Source organism: Echinops telfairi, unplaced genomic scaffold (genome assembly GCF_000313985.2).
Source record: "Echinops telfairi isolate 266 unplaced genomic scaffold, ASM31398v2 ScPeMD7_7475;HRSCAF=8513, whole genome shotgun sequence".
Classification (NCBI taxonomy): domain Eukaryota; kingdom Metazoa; phylum Chordata; class Mammalia; order Afrosoricida; family Tenrecidae; genus Echinops; species Echinops telfairi.
The window spans coordinates 90,873-107,293 of NW_022111379.1; the positions used below are offsets into that span (position 1 = coordinate 90,873).

Sequence of the window (16,421 nt, forward strand, 5' to 3'; positions counted from 1 at the left end):
CCTGATGCAACCAGACCTCTGAAGCCAGAAAAGCCACATGGAGACCCCTGCCAGTGCTGCGATGCTTACAGCACCACTGGATCCAAAGACTTTCTGTCACTGGCCTGTGACCGCCCTGCATTCAGCGTCATTGTATGTGTCTCCTAAATCTGACAAGGACTTTATAGATTGGTATCAAACATATGGGCTAATATTGGACTTATGGGTTTGGACTGGACTGGGCTGGGCTGCTTTCTTAATGTACAATTACCCTTTATATAAAACTCTCTCTTAGACACATATGAGTTTCTATGGATTTGTTTCTATAGTCTACCCAGACTAACACAACAATTGATTAATAAGTTAATGAATTTTCTCCCTTGTTTAGTAGCAATGTAAACTAGATTATTTTATATTTAGGATGTTATATGCAATCCCCTCAGTAGCCACAGAGACAATATCTAAAAACTAGACAGAAATTAGAGGTGCTTGGCTAACAGGAGCATGACTCCTTCGCCTCGGTCAGCAGGAGGGGTGGGATATGTGCCCCTGGACAGAGACCACTCTCCACTCATCCTCAGCTTCACTCTCCCTGGTGAAAACTGAAGCCCCTTGTGTGCTGACCAGGATAGGCTTGACAAGTGGGAGCAAAGGACCTCCAGACCTAGCCCTCCAGGACCGGTTGTTGGCCGGGAGCCAGAGCCTGGCTTCCATGATGTCATTGTCTTCCAGGCACCCTGCCCCCCTCCTTTTAGGTTGGAATTGGGGCTTCAACCCTGCCACGGGGTTCTGGGGGTTGACAGAGCCATCCTGGCTGGTTCTGGTCCCAGATCTGCTATTCACCAGCTGTATGACTATTGACAACAGACTTAAATGTCTAAGATTTTCTTGGAAACTGGTTCTATGAAATGAAAAGTAATTTGTAAACATAACGTTCCCCACACATCTACTCAGCTAGAAAGGCCTTCGGAACCTTCTGTGCCTTGGGACTACTCCCCCCTGTTGATCACAGGAACACAAATGTATACCTTCTTTTTGCTTTGTGAGACATGAGGCATATGCAGGAGACCTGAGGCAGGTTCTTGGTCAATGTACCTCAGTCACAGCCACCAGTCATCAGTGGCTTGCTGTGATGCTGAATATGTTTCAGTGGATCTTCCAGCCTAAGACAAACCTGGGAAGAGAGGCTTGATGATCAACTTCTGAGAACGAGCCAATGAAAAAACCCCATGGATCACAATAGCCCAGTCCCCATCCAAGGAGTGGTACAGGGCTGAGCAGCATTTGGCTCACCATGATCAGACACCAATTCAAGGGCAGTTAGTAACAACACCAAAATATATGCAAAACTTGCCATTTTTATCATTTAAAATATACAGTTTAGTTTCATACTTAATGGAACTTATTAAACATTCACAATGTGGTGCAGTTATTAACATTCTATTTCTAGAACCCTTTCTTTACCCCATATCCATTAAGTAATCACTCATTCCCCTTTCCTTCAACTCAGTCCCTGTAAACTTCTAATCTTTTATCTCTAGGATTTGCTTGTGCTGGGTATTTCAAATAAATAGAACCACCTTGAAAAATCTGAGCAATATCACAAATTATACATGTAGACATTGTTGAATTGGTATAGGCTCTTCTGTGTACAAGGGGCTTCAAAATTCAATTTTCCCAGGAGCATTTTTTTTCTTGACTGTAATATTTTTTTAATTAAAAGATAATTTTATTGGGGGCTCTTATAACAATCCATGCATAAATTGTATCAAGCATATTGATACATATGTTGCCACCGTTCTTTTCTAGACATTTACTTTCTATTGAGCCCTTGATATCACCTCCCCTTTTTCCTCCCCTCTCACCCCCACCTTTGTAACCGCTCGATAAATTATAAGTTATTGTTATTTTCATATCTTACATCAACCACTGTCTCCCTTCCCCCATCGTTTCTGTGGTTCATCCCCCTAGGGGGGGGTGTCTCTGGTTATGTGTCGATCATTACCATTGGTTCTGCCTTCCTCCCTACCTTCCCCCTACCCTTTTGGTATCACTACTCCCATTCTCCCAGGAACTTTTTGAAGCCTCCTAGTATATTCTCAACAACAAATGAATAATAAAATAAAAGTATGCAACAAATGGTCCTTTGTGGCTGACTTCTTTCACATAGCATGTATCAGTACTTCATTCCTTTTTCTGGCTGAATAATATAGCACAGGGGTGAAGCACTGGGCTGCTAATCCAAGGTTGGTAGTTCTAACCCATCAGCTGTTCCATGGGAGAAAGATGAGGCTGTCTGCTTCCCTAAACATTCATAGTTTCTCAGAAGTCCTATGGAGTAGTCCTACACTGTCCTATGGGGTTGCTGTGAGTGTGGTAAAGAGCAATGGAGATGGACACATCTGATCGCCTCTGGCTTCCCTATTGCTACAAGGCTGAGTCAGACATGGCTCCCTGCTCTATCCTTTATTACTGTTCTGACACCAACCATTCCTCTGTTTCCATGCCAGGTTCCATAGTTCATTGCAGTGGCCACACAGATCTCACAGACAACACTCACAATGAAGGGCGGTTATTACGGATGCTCACAGGTCACCAATAATCAAAACCAGCAGACAACAAGGATACCATCATTGATCCACAGCAACACTTCCCCTCAGCCAGGAGGTAGGTCTCTCGCCTGTCCTCGGCCTCTCAGCCACAGGGTCCCTAGGCATTCGCCTCCACGGATCGGGAAGCCAACTCCGTTGTTTCTCAGTCTCACAGTGCCAGGCTTGGGACAGCTGAGGAGAAAGCAGCCCAGTATCAGCTGCTCCTCTGAGTCTCTGTGCCACAATCTTTGGTGCATCTTGCTTGGGGGCTTCCATCACTTGAGACAAAGGCCTTGTACATTCAGTTTCTGTGTCCCAGATGAAGGAATGGCATGATGGAGCCGTGGTTGTCTTAGCAGACCACACCCCCAAGGAAAACCAAAGATGGTGTCTTAGGTCACATCCTCTAGTAGAGTTTAGAAATGCCTATAAGGGAGCGAAGAGTGTGCCTTGGTTCACACCTCTACTAAGTGTGAACTAAGGTCAAAAACAACAATAACAAACAAGACAGCAACTTACTGCAGTTGATTCCAACTCATAGTGACTCAAGGACCGGGAAAACTACCCCTATGCGTTTCCGAGACTAACTCTTCGTGGGTTGCAAATCCTTTTCCTTGTATGTGCTATCTTTCACTCTCTTGAGAGTGCCCTTCTCTGCATGAAAATGTTCAACTTTGGTGAGTTACACGTTGCCGAGGTTTTTGGTGGTGGTGGTCAGTTAGTGTGCTTTTGCTGTCCTAGTCAAGAAACCATGGCTAAAGGCTTGGGACCTCATCAATGCACCAAAAAATAAAAATCTAGTTATCATCAAGATTTCCCATGATACAGTTTTCTAAGAGTTTTATCATTTTCATTCTTAAAGCCAGGTCTTTGATCCATTTTGAATGAACTTTTTTAATATGAGGAACCAAACTCCTACTTTTGACTCAGGACAACACAGACGTTTATATGAAATAATGTATGTAGATGGCTGAGCACCAGGCCTGGAACTTTGTGGTTTATTCCAGAGACGAACTAAGAATGCCCATCTCTGGCTGAGCCACCCGAGTTTTGTGCCCACCTGCTTCCCGACCCTTCCTTTGACCTCAGCTGGGGGCTTTGATTCATCTTTCTTCAAGAAGGGTAGTAGCTACCAGTGTATGTGTGTGTTGGGGTGGGGAGGGGTTAACGAAGGACCAGACCATTAGGACTAGCAAGTTCAGACCCAGAGTGGGAGGACATAACTTATAAGACTCTAGTTTCTCTGCTTAGCAGCATAGTGCAATAACTTGTATTTTCTGCCTGATACTACTTCATGGAAGGAGCCCTGGAATTGCAATAGTTAAGTGTCTGCTGCTAAGTGAAAGGGCAGCCACCTGAGGCCATCTGCTCCTCTGGGGTCAAAGAGGTCTGGCTCCTGGAAAGATTACAGTCTAGGATACCCAATAAGGCAGCTCCACTCTGACCTATGGAATTATTATGGGTCAGAATCAATCAACTAGATGTCACTCAATGCAACTCCCATAGGCCACTGGAGAAAGTTTCCAAGAGTCCATTTGGTCAGACATTGGAATAGAGCAAGGCAGAATGCCAGTTGAGGGTCTACCCTGAGGCCCAATACTAAACTTTTTAAAAGTCAAGGGTAGTTTTGTGGGAAAGATGCAGCCCTGAGAAGGTGGGGGAGTGGGAAGGAGCCCACAGCCTCGGCCATTCCCCCAGCAGATGCCCTCCCAGCTACTTCCCTAGGGGTCACAATTATTCAGGGTCCTCAAACTACGGCCCCCGGCCACATACGGTCCACCAAGGACATTTATCCGGCCCGCTGGGTGTTTTTGCCCCGTTTGTTTTTTTACTTCAAAATAAGATAGGTGCAGTGTGCATAGGAATTTGTTCATAGTTGGGGTTTTTTTTAAACTATAGTCCGGCCCTCCAACGGGTCTGAGGGACAGTGAACTGGCCCCCTGTTTAAAAAGTTTGAGGACCCCTGCTCTAGGTGTAGGAGCTGCAGATGGAGGTAGGGGAAAGACGAGCTTCTGGCCCTGTGGGAGATTCAAGATGGTCACCTCTGGTGGAGCTCTACAAGGTACGAGGGACCGGCCTCTAGGAGGACCTGTGACTTGAACCATGCCGCCAAGACTCCAGCCTCTCTGGTGAGCAGCCTATCCGATGCTGGACAGCTCAGAGTGCTGGTCAAACCACTCAGCCTTTGCCAGATGAGGAACCTGAAGTTAGGGGTGTGCCTGGGAGCTGAGGGTGCAGGCAGGAGACAGGCACTGAAGTAGATCATTCTGAAGGATGAAAGGAAGAGCCATGGAAGGTTTCCAAGCATCAGGAGGTTCCTTGGGTAATTCTTGTGAGGCAGTTTACCAAAAGGTTAGCGAGCGAAGCCCGAGGCAGTACCTGAGGGGTAGTCTTGGTGGACTGAGGCGGGCCTGGGTCTGGACACTTGTGAGCTGGGCTGGGTTGATGGGGGTTCAGGTCTGAGCTGGAAGAAGTCTCAGAGATCATGTATCCAACCCAGTCATTTTACATGAGGAAACTTAGGCCCCAAAGGGTTCATTGGAAGAGCCTTGAGAAGCACTCGAACGCCACCGCCCCACCAACACTGGGGCAAGAAGATTTCCCCATCCTGATCCCAGGGGTCAAATCCTTACCTGAGGATATCAGGGTCGCAGGTAAGGAGCCGGGTTCTGCCCCCAGGAGCTCAGCTGTCTCACTGAGGGGTCCTCAGGACCCTCAGCCACTGAGCTCCTGCAGGCTGCTTAGGAAGCGGGGAGGAGTTGCAGCAGGCTGGGCTCAGGGAGCCTCAGGCCAGAGAAAGTCCGCTAGGACTTCTTCCTCACCAGGGGGCCACCCCCAGTGCAGCAGAGCGAAGGAGCCTCTAGTGCTGAGAAGGCTACCTGGTGTGTAAAGGATCCTTTTGAACCCGGGAGAGGACTCCAGTCTGAGGACACAGGAGAATTAGTCATGCTGAGATGGAGGCTGGAGGTGACTGTCTGGAAGGGGCCCATGGAGAAGACTGGGGAGAGAGGGAAGGCCTTAGGTGGGGAGAACCGAGCTATTGAGCAACTGGAACTAAGTAGGCCCCAACTGCAGGTGCTGTCGGTGGGGAGGTACCCTGAGTCGGCTCCCTGGTGAGTGGAGGTGTGGGGTGTGCCTTCTTCCAGATGTCAAGTTTCTGGGGTATGAACCACGGGGAGCAGTTCCGAGGGCCGGCTTGGGCTGAGGACTCAGGAGATGGGAGGGTAGTTTCCAGAGAAAGAGGAAGGCGATGGAACAGAGGGAACACAGGTGGTCTTGGCCTGGAGGCTGAGGAAGGGTGTGGGGTGTGCGGGGGGCTTTTTATGGTAAAAGACCTTCGCTAGCTGTGTGGCTCTGGGTTGGCCCGTGGGCCTCTCTGAGCCTTGCGTTAAAAACCCAAATAGCAGTTGCATTTCATCCTATGTACAGGGTGGCTGTGAAGTCAGAAGTCTATCTTATCCCAGGCCCTACCACTCCCCTTGTGGGTCACACTGCTTGTGCCCCTTAATCCCCCAAGCACCCACTGCCTGCCCTTCCTCTAAGGGGCTGCATGTAGCATTCTGGGAGTGCCCCGAGGAGTTTGAGACAATCTAAGACCTAAGTCCTGAGAGAAACAAATGGGAGCCTGGGGGTGGGGAATACCAGAATTCGCTCACTCATGATGGGTGGGATGTGACATGGACCAATGGTGTCAGACCTATCCCATCCCTGTCCCACCTTATGCCCATCGGCTGTTGGAATATTTGGGACAGTCCTGTACATCCACGTCCTTTCCAAGCTCAGGCCCTGTTTGCCTTCTTCACTACAAGGAGCAAATGGTGTGGTGTGCACTGCCCTCCGCAGTTTACCAGGCATCGTCCCTGGCTTAGTGGCCCTTCAGACTGGACAAATCTGTCAGCTGGCTTGTGCTAGTAACTAACGGCGATGGAGCAAAGGGTGGTGGTCATTCTGCCAGGAGTAAGGCAGGGTGGTCGTGGTGATGCTTTGGAGCACCCAGAGGCAAGAAGCCCTGCAGTTGGGCTCCTACCCTGTTTCCCCGAAACTAAGACAGTGTCTTAGATTAATTTTTGCTCCCAAAGATGTGCTAGGTCTAATTTTCAGGGGATATCTTATTTTTCCATGAAGAAGAATATGGTACACATTTAATGTTGAACAACAAAAAAGGAAATGTATTACCTGTATACAGTATGGTAGTAGTTGTCATCAAAAACCAGCATAACCAGATAAACTGTGAATCCTACAGTATCAGAATTTCTTGTTACTACCATTATTTCCATGTACAACAAACTATGGTACATTTACTCATAATCTATGGTACATTTACTCACACTTCCTATCTGCTTCGGCTGCCCTGCGGCTACGTGGCGACGCCCACCGCTATGGTCCAGAGTCGAGTTATGGTAGCTTTGGGGGGCCTTATTATCGGGGAGGCCTTACGATTGGGCAGGTCTTATTTTCCAGGGATGCCTTATATTTCAGTGAGAGGCAAAACTGTAAATAGGTCTTATTTTCAGGGGATGTCTTACTTTCGGGGGGGGGAACGGTAGCAGTCTTAAGGCCCCCTGCTGTCAGCTGCCCTTATTTATGCTCAGCCCCCAGACTTTAGCTCCTGCGCCAGGGTTGCCCTGCCCACCCACCCCAACCAGGCCCAGATTGTAACTGGAAGCCCTTTTCACTCTGCACCTTCCCAGGTGAGTTGAGATTCTGCTTACTAAACCCGGCAGAGGAGGGAGGTGAAGAGCAAGGGTGCTCTGGGTACGGGCATCCATCTGGGAGACCCGCGTTCTGGCAGAGGAGCTGAAGGGAGCTGGAGCCCTGAGGGAGAGAGTTGGAGGAGGAGATGGAGCTGGGCTGACTCTCCTGCCTTTCCATCTCCATCTGTCCCTTAGGCCTGACTCTGGTGGTTTCTCCCCTCCTGGTAGTTTACTTCTTTGCAGGAGAACTCTTAGAATCTCCATGCAAGGCCTTGGGTGGGCTCTCAGGGGCAGAGCCAAGTGCTTGGTTCCTTGGCAAAGGTCAGACACTTGTGTGCCTGCCCTAGCTCTGCAATTTACAGCCTGCCTTCTGCAAGGCTCCATCCCTCCTCTTCTGTAACTAGGTCTAATGACCCCACTCAGTTGTCCCTGATAAGGAAAGAAGAGGAATGGCGGGGTGACCTATACTCTGGATGAGCAGTCCTAGAAGCTTATGTGTGGGGACAAGACTGTAAGTTCCTCTCCATACGGTGGTGGTCCCAGGAGGGAGGCTGGAAAGAAGGCTTAGGGAAAGAGGATGAGCACTTAGACTGGATCCCGGTTAGTTGTCATCTCTTGGTTATTACCTGCAGACCTCTGCAAAGGCTGGGAGGTGGGAGGGGAAAGCTCATGCTGGGGAGAAGTAGCCTTCTCTGGTAAAGGCAATAAAAGGTAAATAAGAGCTACTAATTTGAAGGCTTACTCTGGTCTGACTCCCTCCCTACCCCCCTGCTCCCACTGTGGTCTTCTGGGTCCTAACTCCATCACTTGCCTATTGTCTGCTTTTGACTAGGGAACTTTCCCGGGAGTCAGGCCACACACCCAAGGCCACATGGTCAGAAAGGAGTTGAGCCAGCATTTAAGTTCAGGAATCTGGCTTCAAGGCCCTCTATTGAACCACCCCGAACCACAGCAGTATTCGGAACCTGGATTCTAAATTTTTCAACGCAGTCTGGAGCAAGTCAACTAGCTCTAAAATGGGGGTGTGCACCATCAGGTATGGATTCAACAGCTAACCCCAAGTTCTACAGTTCAAACCTACCAGCAGCTCAGAGAGAAAAAGATGAGTCTTTCTGCTCTTGTAAAGATCTGCAGCATCAGGATTGGGAACCTAGACAGAGTTGGTAAGAGTCAGAATCAACTCCATGACCTTGGGTTTGGAGGGAGGGGATACTTACAAAAGCGCCATCCTTACAGGGCTTTTGTAATAAATGAAAACAAATAAAAACCCAAGGGGCTATGGATGCAAATCGTGGCCAACAGATGTGGGTGGAGGCATCTTCACAGGCTTCCCCAGCTCTCCAGCAACTCTGGAAATGTCTGTCAGCCTCATCCTGGCATCCAGACTGGTCTCTGCGACTGAATGGCCACTTGGCGCCACCTAGTGGTCCATGATGTTTGCTGCTTGGTGAGCAGGAGGACCTAGCTGCTTCTGGGCTCAGTGGACATACAGAGCAGCTGCTGAGTTGGAACTAATGACCTTTTGGTTAGCAGCCACTGTGTTGGTTAACCCACTGTGCCACTTGGGTTTTTGGCTCACTAGGGTATGTGCAAATGCCAGGGTCTCAGGAAGGATGGGGTTCCATCTAGCCTTGTCCTGCCCTGGACACCACACTAAGAGCAGGTGCAAATGGCACCCCACCAGCACCTCCACGTCCCCTTTTCACATCGTGTTCTCTTTGGACAAGGGGAGGGCACTGGGTTCTAGTCCCAGCTTCTTCTACCTCTCTCACTAACAAATGGGAGCAATCCTTTTCTCAGGGACCTGTTGTAAGTGTCCTCTCACTTGTCATCTTATGAAGGTCTGCTTTCTAAAGTCATAAAGATATGGGGACACAGACATCTGAGCCGTGTCTCCTGGGAGGATCATACCGGCAGCCTCAGAGGAGACCCTCTCACTGCTTCCGCCTCCAGTGCTTTGGAGAGTGGATGAAGCTGTAGCAAATCAGGTCCCGGGATTATCTTTCTAGGGGTGATGTTCACCCTGCTCCTCGTCCAGCCCCTGCCTGCCTCTCAGCAGGCTCTGGCTCACCCTGGGCTGAGCCCCCTTGCATGGGCCCCCTCAAGAACAGACCTGCCTTCTCCCCTTGTGGAGGGTGAGTGTAGGATCATTTGTTTCACATCTCCTTGCCCTTGTACTGTCCCTGTGGGCTTCCAAGGCTGTTGATCTTCACTGAAGTAGGAAAAAAACTCATCTTTCTCTGTTGGCCTGGCGGGTGGTTTCAAACTGCTGTCCTTGTGGTTAGCAGCACAGTGTGTTACCACGCGTCACCAGGGCTGTCTGAGTCAGAATGGACTATGGCAATGAGGTTGGTTTGGTTCTTGAACCTGTGTACTGTGCAGCTAGCTCCCTTTTCCAAAATGCCCTTCTCCAGCTCAACCACCTGACAAAACTCCTTTCCTCCAAATTCAGGGGAGACCAGGGAGGAAATGAAGTCCTGATAATTACTGCTCCCGCAGCTGCTAACTGCATGGTTGGGAGTTCAGGTCCACTCAGAAGTGCCTTGGAAGAAAAACTCGGTTCTTTATGAGAGCTCTTCAAAGAGTTTGTGGGGAAATTTCATTCTCTTCCACTTTTCCATAAAGTTTTTGAAGCTACTCATATTAAAAAAACCACCAGCTTTGCGCAGTGGCAATATCGTAGCCAATGAGGTGTACCCGAGGCGCGATTATTGCTAATTGAAAACTTTTCCCAATACCCCGCCGTGACGACTTGAAATATAGTCGGCATTGGCAATTTTTGACGGTCTCCACGGAGAGAAAAAAAACAACCACCATTGAAAACTCTCTGAGAGGCTCTGCAACAACACCCACAGGCTTGCTCTGGGTTGGAATGTGATCAGCGGCAGCTGGAGGTAGAAAACAGACTTTAAGGGTTGTTAGATCTCATGGGGTAGAGATCCACCTCGGTCTCCTCCGCGCGAGAAAGAATTCACGCTCAAGCCTGGTTTGTGATTCAAGTGGGTTTATAGAAAATAGAAGCAGTTTCAGGTTCTACAGTAAATGGAACACAAGCCAGCCGTGCACGGTTGTGGAACTGCAGCCTGGCCGCTCCAGACTGCACTCCAGCTGTGCTACGTCATGTAGCAGCTGCTGGGAAAGATAGAGCGCGCCAGAGCAAAAGCTCTGCCTTTTCAGGGGCCCTGTTGGGAGGCGTGGTCGACAATACTGGCCCACCCCATTGGCTGAATCAAATTCACCTGGCTTAGATGGGCCAATCCAGGTGTAACGCCCACCTGGGTGTACCACCAGTTCCTGGCCAGAAGCTTGAACTTCTGAGCATGCATAGTGGATGCCCCAGTCCCATGCTAGCCACCTAACAGGTTCCCTGAACAGCACCAGCCACGGCCATGGGGTCCATTCTGACTCACAGAGACCCCAAAGGACAGGGTAAAACTGTCCCCTGTAGTTTCTGATACTGGAACTTTTTTTTTCCCCAGAGAGAGAGCGACTACTCTTCATAGGAATAGTACTCTTCTTTATCCCAGGTAGTCGGTGGTTTCAAACTGCTGACCTTTCACTTAGCAGTTCAACACTATCCATTGAGCAACCAGGGTTCCTGCCACCCCTTATTAGGGCAGAGCCCCAGGGAGCCTGCTGGCCGGGTCCCTACCGCAGTCTCCATTGTACTTCTTTCCTCCGCTTGCCCTGTGCTGGAGCTGCACATGGGCTCAAGCCTGTTTGGAGGTGACTGTCGGTGGAGACTGTTCCACAGTGCAGGACAAACCGGATGGCAGGCTCCCAGCAAGGACCCCCCCTCACTCTAGCTAACAAGGGGCAGAGCTAGGTCCTGGGGAGAAAGGGTGGCCGTGTGGGCACCTGGTCTTGAAGAATGAATGTGGCATTTCAGATGGGCAAGGGTATGTGCACAGTCTGAGGGGAGGGGGGTTCTCTCACCAGACACACACCTTTTGGTCGGTTGGGTTGACTGTGGGATCCCCAGTGTCTTGCCCAGACCCTGGCATGTTAGAGCTGCTCAGTCAGCATTTGTGGAATGAACAAATGAACACACAGGGTGGAAGGGTACCCTTGATCCCAGCATGACAGAAAGATTCAAAAAACTCACTCATAGTGACCCTATAAGTCAGGATCGAACTTGCCCCTATAGATTCCGAAACTGTGACTCTTTAGCGGGTAGGAAACACCTTTCTCCTGTGGAGAGGCTGGTGGCTTTCAAACTACTGACCTTGAGGTTAGCAGCTCAGCGTGTAAACACCACACCACCAGGACTCCAAGATAATGATACTGAAGATATTTTCTCTTGTCTTCTGCCTGTTCTTAACCCTCTACACCTGCTCCTGTATTTAAGGGGGTGGTCACCAGGCCTGTGTGCTTCTTTGCTTCAAACCCAAATCTCCCTAAGAACACACTATTTCCTAGCTTTTGCTTCTCAGACCTGGTTCCTTAAGGAGATTATGAGGAGAAAGAAGAGGTAAGTGGTCAGAGGGTCCTCTGTGAGCCAAGCAAGGAGATGGCAGGGTCACAGAGGCCTGGGGAGAGGCACCTGGAAAGGCCAAAAGCCTCCCACTCCAACACCCTATAGATCAGTGGGGGTGGCAGCAAGTGAGACCCTGCAAGTGAGAGACTTGCTTCTGCAAGCCCAGCCCCTGTGTGACCTTGGGGGTGGGACCCCGTGCTGATTAAACCACCTTGATCAATCAAAGTCCAATGAAATCCAATGTCGACATTAACACATACTTGTAGAACTGAAACGTATTCACAAACAAGACCTGGATTTCAACCCAGCTTTGCAAACCTAAATAAATTTATTAAAATTGAAGATTTGAGTTACCTAACAATTTTAGGTTCCAGCCATAAATAGTTTTTCCATTCAAGTCACTTGGTATAATGGTGTCTCTACCTGGAGGCTCAATGCTCACCTTCTGCTGAGAGAGACCTGCCTTCCCAATGGCGGCAAGTGAGCTTGAAGACGCACAACTGGCAGTTCCTCCACCTGGTATTGCCTGGCTCTGCCACGGCTTCCCAAGGCCCATGATATTCTCGAAGATAAGGGACTCAGGCTTAACCTCGTGTGGCCAAGGTCCTCCACTTCCCTCCACCTCAGGTTCCTCCATCTTAAAAATGGATATCATCCTTGACAGGCTTTGAGAATGTTTGTCTGTCATCATGCCTAACATCACCAGCAAGTGCTTAGTCAACATTGCGATTCTAACCCCTAACCACTGTTATCAAGTTGTTTCCAAGTCATTGCAACCCTATAGAATGGCATAGAACTGCTCCATAGGGTTTCTGAGACTGTATCTTTATGGGAGCAGAGAGCCTCATGTTTCTCCTGCAGAGGGGCTGGTAGGTTTAAACCACTGAACTTGTAGTTAGCAGCCTAATGCTTACCCCACAGCACCACCAAACAAAAACAAACCCACTGCCATTGAATTGATGCTGGCTCATAGTGACCCAATAAGACATGATAGAACTGCCCCCTGTGAGTGTCTGCATCTGCAACCCTTTAGGAGAGTAGAGAGCCCCATCTTTCTCCAATGGAGCAGCTGCTGGCTTCAAACTTCAGACCGTGAGGATTGCAGCCCTATGTGTAACCAACCACTATGCCACTAGGTCTCCTTAAATGTTACTATTATTACAAAAATGAATAAGAGACAAGAAAATGACCATGTGGTTTCTTGCACAGTTAACAAGGAAATTCCTTACCCTAATATGGCCCGAGGTGCCAGTGAGGGGCAGGGATGCCTGGAACTCCCCTTCAGAGGGAACAGGGCTGCCATCAGCTAGGATCCTCCAGAAAGCATCTTCATGTTAAGAAAGGATCACCAGGTATCAGGCATCAAAGAACAAAACATCATATCATTGTGAATGAGGGGGAGTGCAGAGTGGAGACCCAAAGCCCATCTGTAGGTAACAGGACACCTCCTTACAGAAGGGCGGGGGGAGGAGGGGAGCCAGTCAGCATGCAGTGTAGCAACAATGAAACATACAACTTTCCTCTAATACTTAAATGCTTCCTCCCCCCACTATCATGATCCCAATTCTACCTTACAAATCCGGCTAGACCAGAGGATGTACACTGGTACAGATAGGAACAGGAAACACAGGGAATCCAGGACATATGGTCCCTTCAGGACCAGTGCTGAGAGTGACAATACCGGAGGCTGGAGAGAAAGTGGGGTAGAAAGGGGGAACTGACTATAAGGATCTATATATAACCTCCTCCCTTGGGGACAGACAACAGAAAAGTGAGTGAAGAGAAACGTCCGACAGTGTAAGACATGAAAAAATAATAATTTATAGATTATCAAGAGTTCATGTGGGAGGGGCGAGGGGCGGGGGAAATGAGCTGATACCAAGGGCGTAAGTGGAGAGCAAATGTTTTGAGAATGATGAGGGCAGCGAATGTACAAATGTACTTGACACAATGGATGAATGTATGGATTGTGATAAGAGTTGTATGAGCCCCCAATAAAATGATTTAAAAAAAGAAAGAAAGAAAGGATTACGACCCACTGGATTTTCAAGTGCCCAGGTAGGCTCCGGAGGAAGACATCTTTGAGCAAGGCAGGTCCTTCGGTTCCCATATGAGGCCAGGGAAAGCTGAAATCAACCTCTGGATGAGGTGAGGGGCTGGCAAGGCTGATGGAGAGTCTTGGGGGATGGCGGTTGGTACCAGGTTGGTTGCATGAGAACAACTGCAACACTGGGACCCTCAGCCTGACTTCTGGGGGTGGTGGGGGCTGTCTTCCACAGCGACGATGCACTCAGCCTCTGGGCAGGGGGCACACTCTAGCACCCATGAAGTCTGACTGAAGGCTGGGAGGGGGCAACAGAGTGCCAAAACCCTTCCCCTGGTAGCTGTGCTCAGTGTCCAGCAGTGGTCACCGTGATTCTGGCCGGCCGGCTGCTCCCAGGTCGGCTTGTGTCATGGACTGTACTCGCCCTGGTTCCTGCTTGCTCTGGAGCCAAGCTTTCTGGGCTTCACGTCAGCTCAACAAGTAGCCTTCCTTTCCTGCTTCTTCTGAATCCATTTCTGCTGTTTCCATCCAGGAACCACCTGTGCCCCAAAGAGAACAGAGCTAGACAGGAAGAGGCTGTGTCACGGGGCCAAAATGGGTGGTCCCCTAACTTGGTTGAGTGGAAGGAAAACCACGAAAAATCCAGGAGAGATCAGATGATTGACAGCCCCTAAGCACGGGGCCTGGGTTGCCCTGTTCACAGCTGGGGCCCCAAGGATGGCCGTGTGGTGCCACTTTTAAAGGCCCCATGGCTTAAGGTGACCAGATTTAAAGCGGGACACCATTGACAGGGGGGGGGGGTCCTGGTTAAAAATTTGGTCTATATGGACCATATAGACCGTTCCCTAGCTTGTTGTGCATTCTTTTCAAAAATCGGAACTTTTTTAAAATGCCGAAAATCAGCACTGTCCCGACAAAGCGGGACGCCTGGTCACCTTACCATAGCTGCCTGCTACCTAGGGAGGGAAGTCCACCCTGGTGGACTTTCCTTCTGTCTTCCACTAGGCAGAGAAAAGGGGTCATGCCACAGAAAAAACCGGTTTCCTCAAGGTCAGGAAGGAGTGGTGAGGAGAGCAAGCACCTCTCGGACCCACTCCACGTGCTGGCAACGCCTCGGATTCGCCAGACTGCGCTGACGCCGAGTCAATTCCCACTCCTCGTGAGCTGGAGGCCACAGTAGAACTGCCCCAGAGCGGGTCCACGGCTGTAGATCTTGACAGAGGCAGACTGTCTCCTGCAGAGCTGCTGAGCCGTTTCAGTTAGCAGCCAAGCGCTTCAACCATTGTGCCACCAGGGCTCCTCATGGTGACCATCAAAAGCAATCATTAATGTTAATAACTACTGCTCCAAGGCCTCTTATGTGAATGGCCTTTCTCCCAACGAGTTTATGTGAAAGGAACAATCAACCAGCTCCACTTTATAGGTGAGGAAACTCCCTCAGAGAGGCTGTCAAACAAGCCTAAGGCCACACAGCTGATGAGGAAGGGCAAAATGAAGGCAGACACCCAGAGGAGTTTTCTGAGTTCCAACAACAAGCTGTGGCCCCACCTCTTCCACAAGGCCCATAGTGAGGATCTGAGTCCCTGGGTCTCTACTGAGTCACCACAGCACTGAGTGCCCTCCCTGGTGGTCTCTACCATTTAGCCACAAGCTCCCTGAGCACCCACTGATTGGGGTCTCTGCTGGTTTCGGGAAACATTTCTCCTTCAAGCACCCAGAGCTAATGTCCCAGCAAGCAACATGGACTACTTGCATTATTCTCTACTCCTCCCCTGCCAGCGATTTGATGTTTCAGTAGCCATTGCTCCGTTTTACCACTCAGACACTAGGAGCTGCCCGGGCACCCTTCCACCAGCACTGACACTTCTCCACTTAAGAGAACCTAATGGTTTTAGCCAACCTGAGGGTGCTTGGGGGTGGGGTGGGGTCTCCAACAGGCTTTATGTGTGTGTTCGTGTGATAAACATAGGTAACAAAATAGTTGCCATGTTGAAAATCTTCATAGAATAATTCAGTGACATGTTCTTCATATTCAATCACTGCCATTCCTGAATTCTTCCGCCACCCTTACCAACTGTCTTTTTTTTTAATAGCAATATTCTTGATATAGTAGTCACATGTCATACAATTCCATACTTAAATCCCTTTTTGAAAGTCTTGTATGATCTGACTAGACCAGAACATGTATACTGGGTACAGATAAGAGCTCAAGACACAGGGAATCCAGGACAGACAAACCCTCAGGTCCAATAAGGGAAGTATTGATACCAGGGGGGAAGGAAAGTGAGGGGTGAGGTGGTGAGAAGGTGGAAACTATCATAATAAATCGACATATGGCCCTCCTCCCACGGGGACAGACAACAGAAAAGTGGGTGAAGGGAGACAGTGGTTGGTGTAAGACATAAAAAAAAAAGAAGAAGAATTTATAAATTATCAAGAGTTCATGGAGGAGGAAAGGTGGAGGAGGGAGGGAAAAAATGAGAAGCTGACACCAAGGGCTCAAGTAGAAAGAAAATGTTTTTTAAAAGATGATGGCAACATATGTATAGATGTGTTTGACACAATGGATATAGGTATGGATTGTGATAAGAGCTGTACAAGCCCTCAATAAAATAATAATTATTATTTTTAATCAT

The 16,421-nt window shown here is 49.1% G+C and overlaps 1 protein-coding gene and 1 non-coding gene across 4 annotated transcripts in view; both read left to right on the plus strand.

Moving 5' to 3' along the window:
* Window positions 1–16,421, plus strand: part of PLEKHO2 (pleckstrin homology domain containing O2) — an 85,552-nt gene that overhangs the window by 22,980 nt on the left and 46,151 nt on the right. The window contains exon 2 of one of the 3 annotated variants that reach the window (XM_045285724.1): window positions 2,490–2,646. The exons of the other annotated variants lie outside the window; for them this stretch is intronic. The gene's annotated coding sequence lies outside the window, so the exon portion shown is untranslated. The remainder of the gene's footprint in view (window positions 1–2,489; window positions 2,647–16,421) is intronic. 3 annotated transcript variants of the gene reach the window in all.
* LOC115867929 lies at window positions 9,922–10,062 on the plus strand. Its single transcript, XR_004045326.1, has one exon. It is a non-coding gene; the product is annotated as a U4 spliceosomal RNA (small nuclear RNA).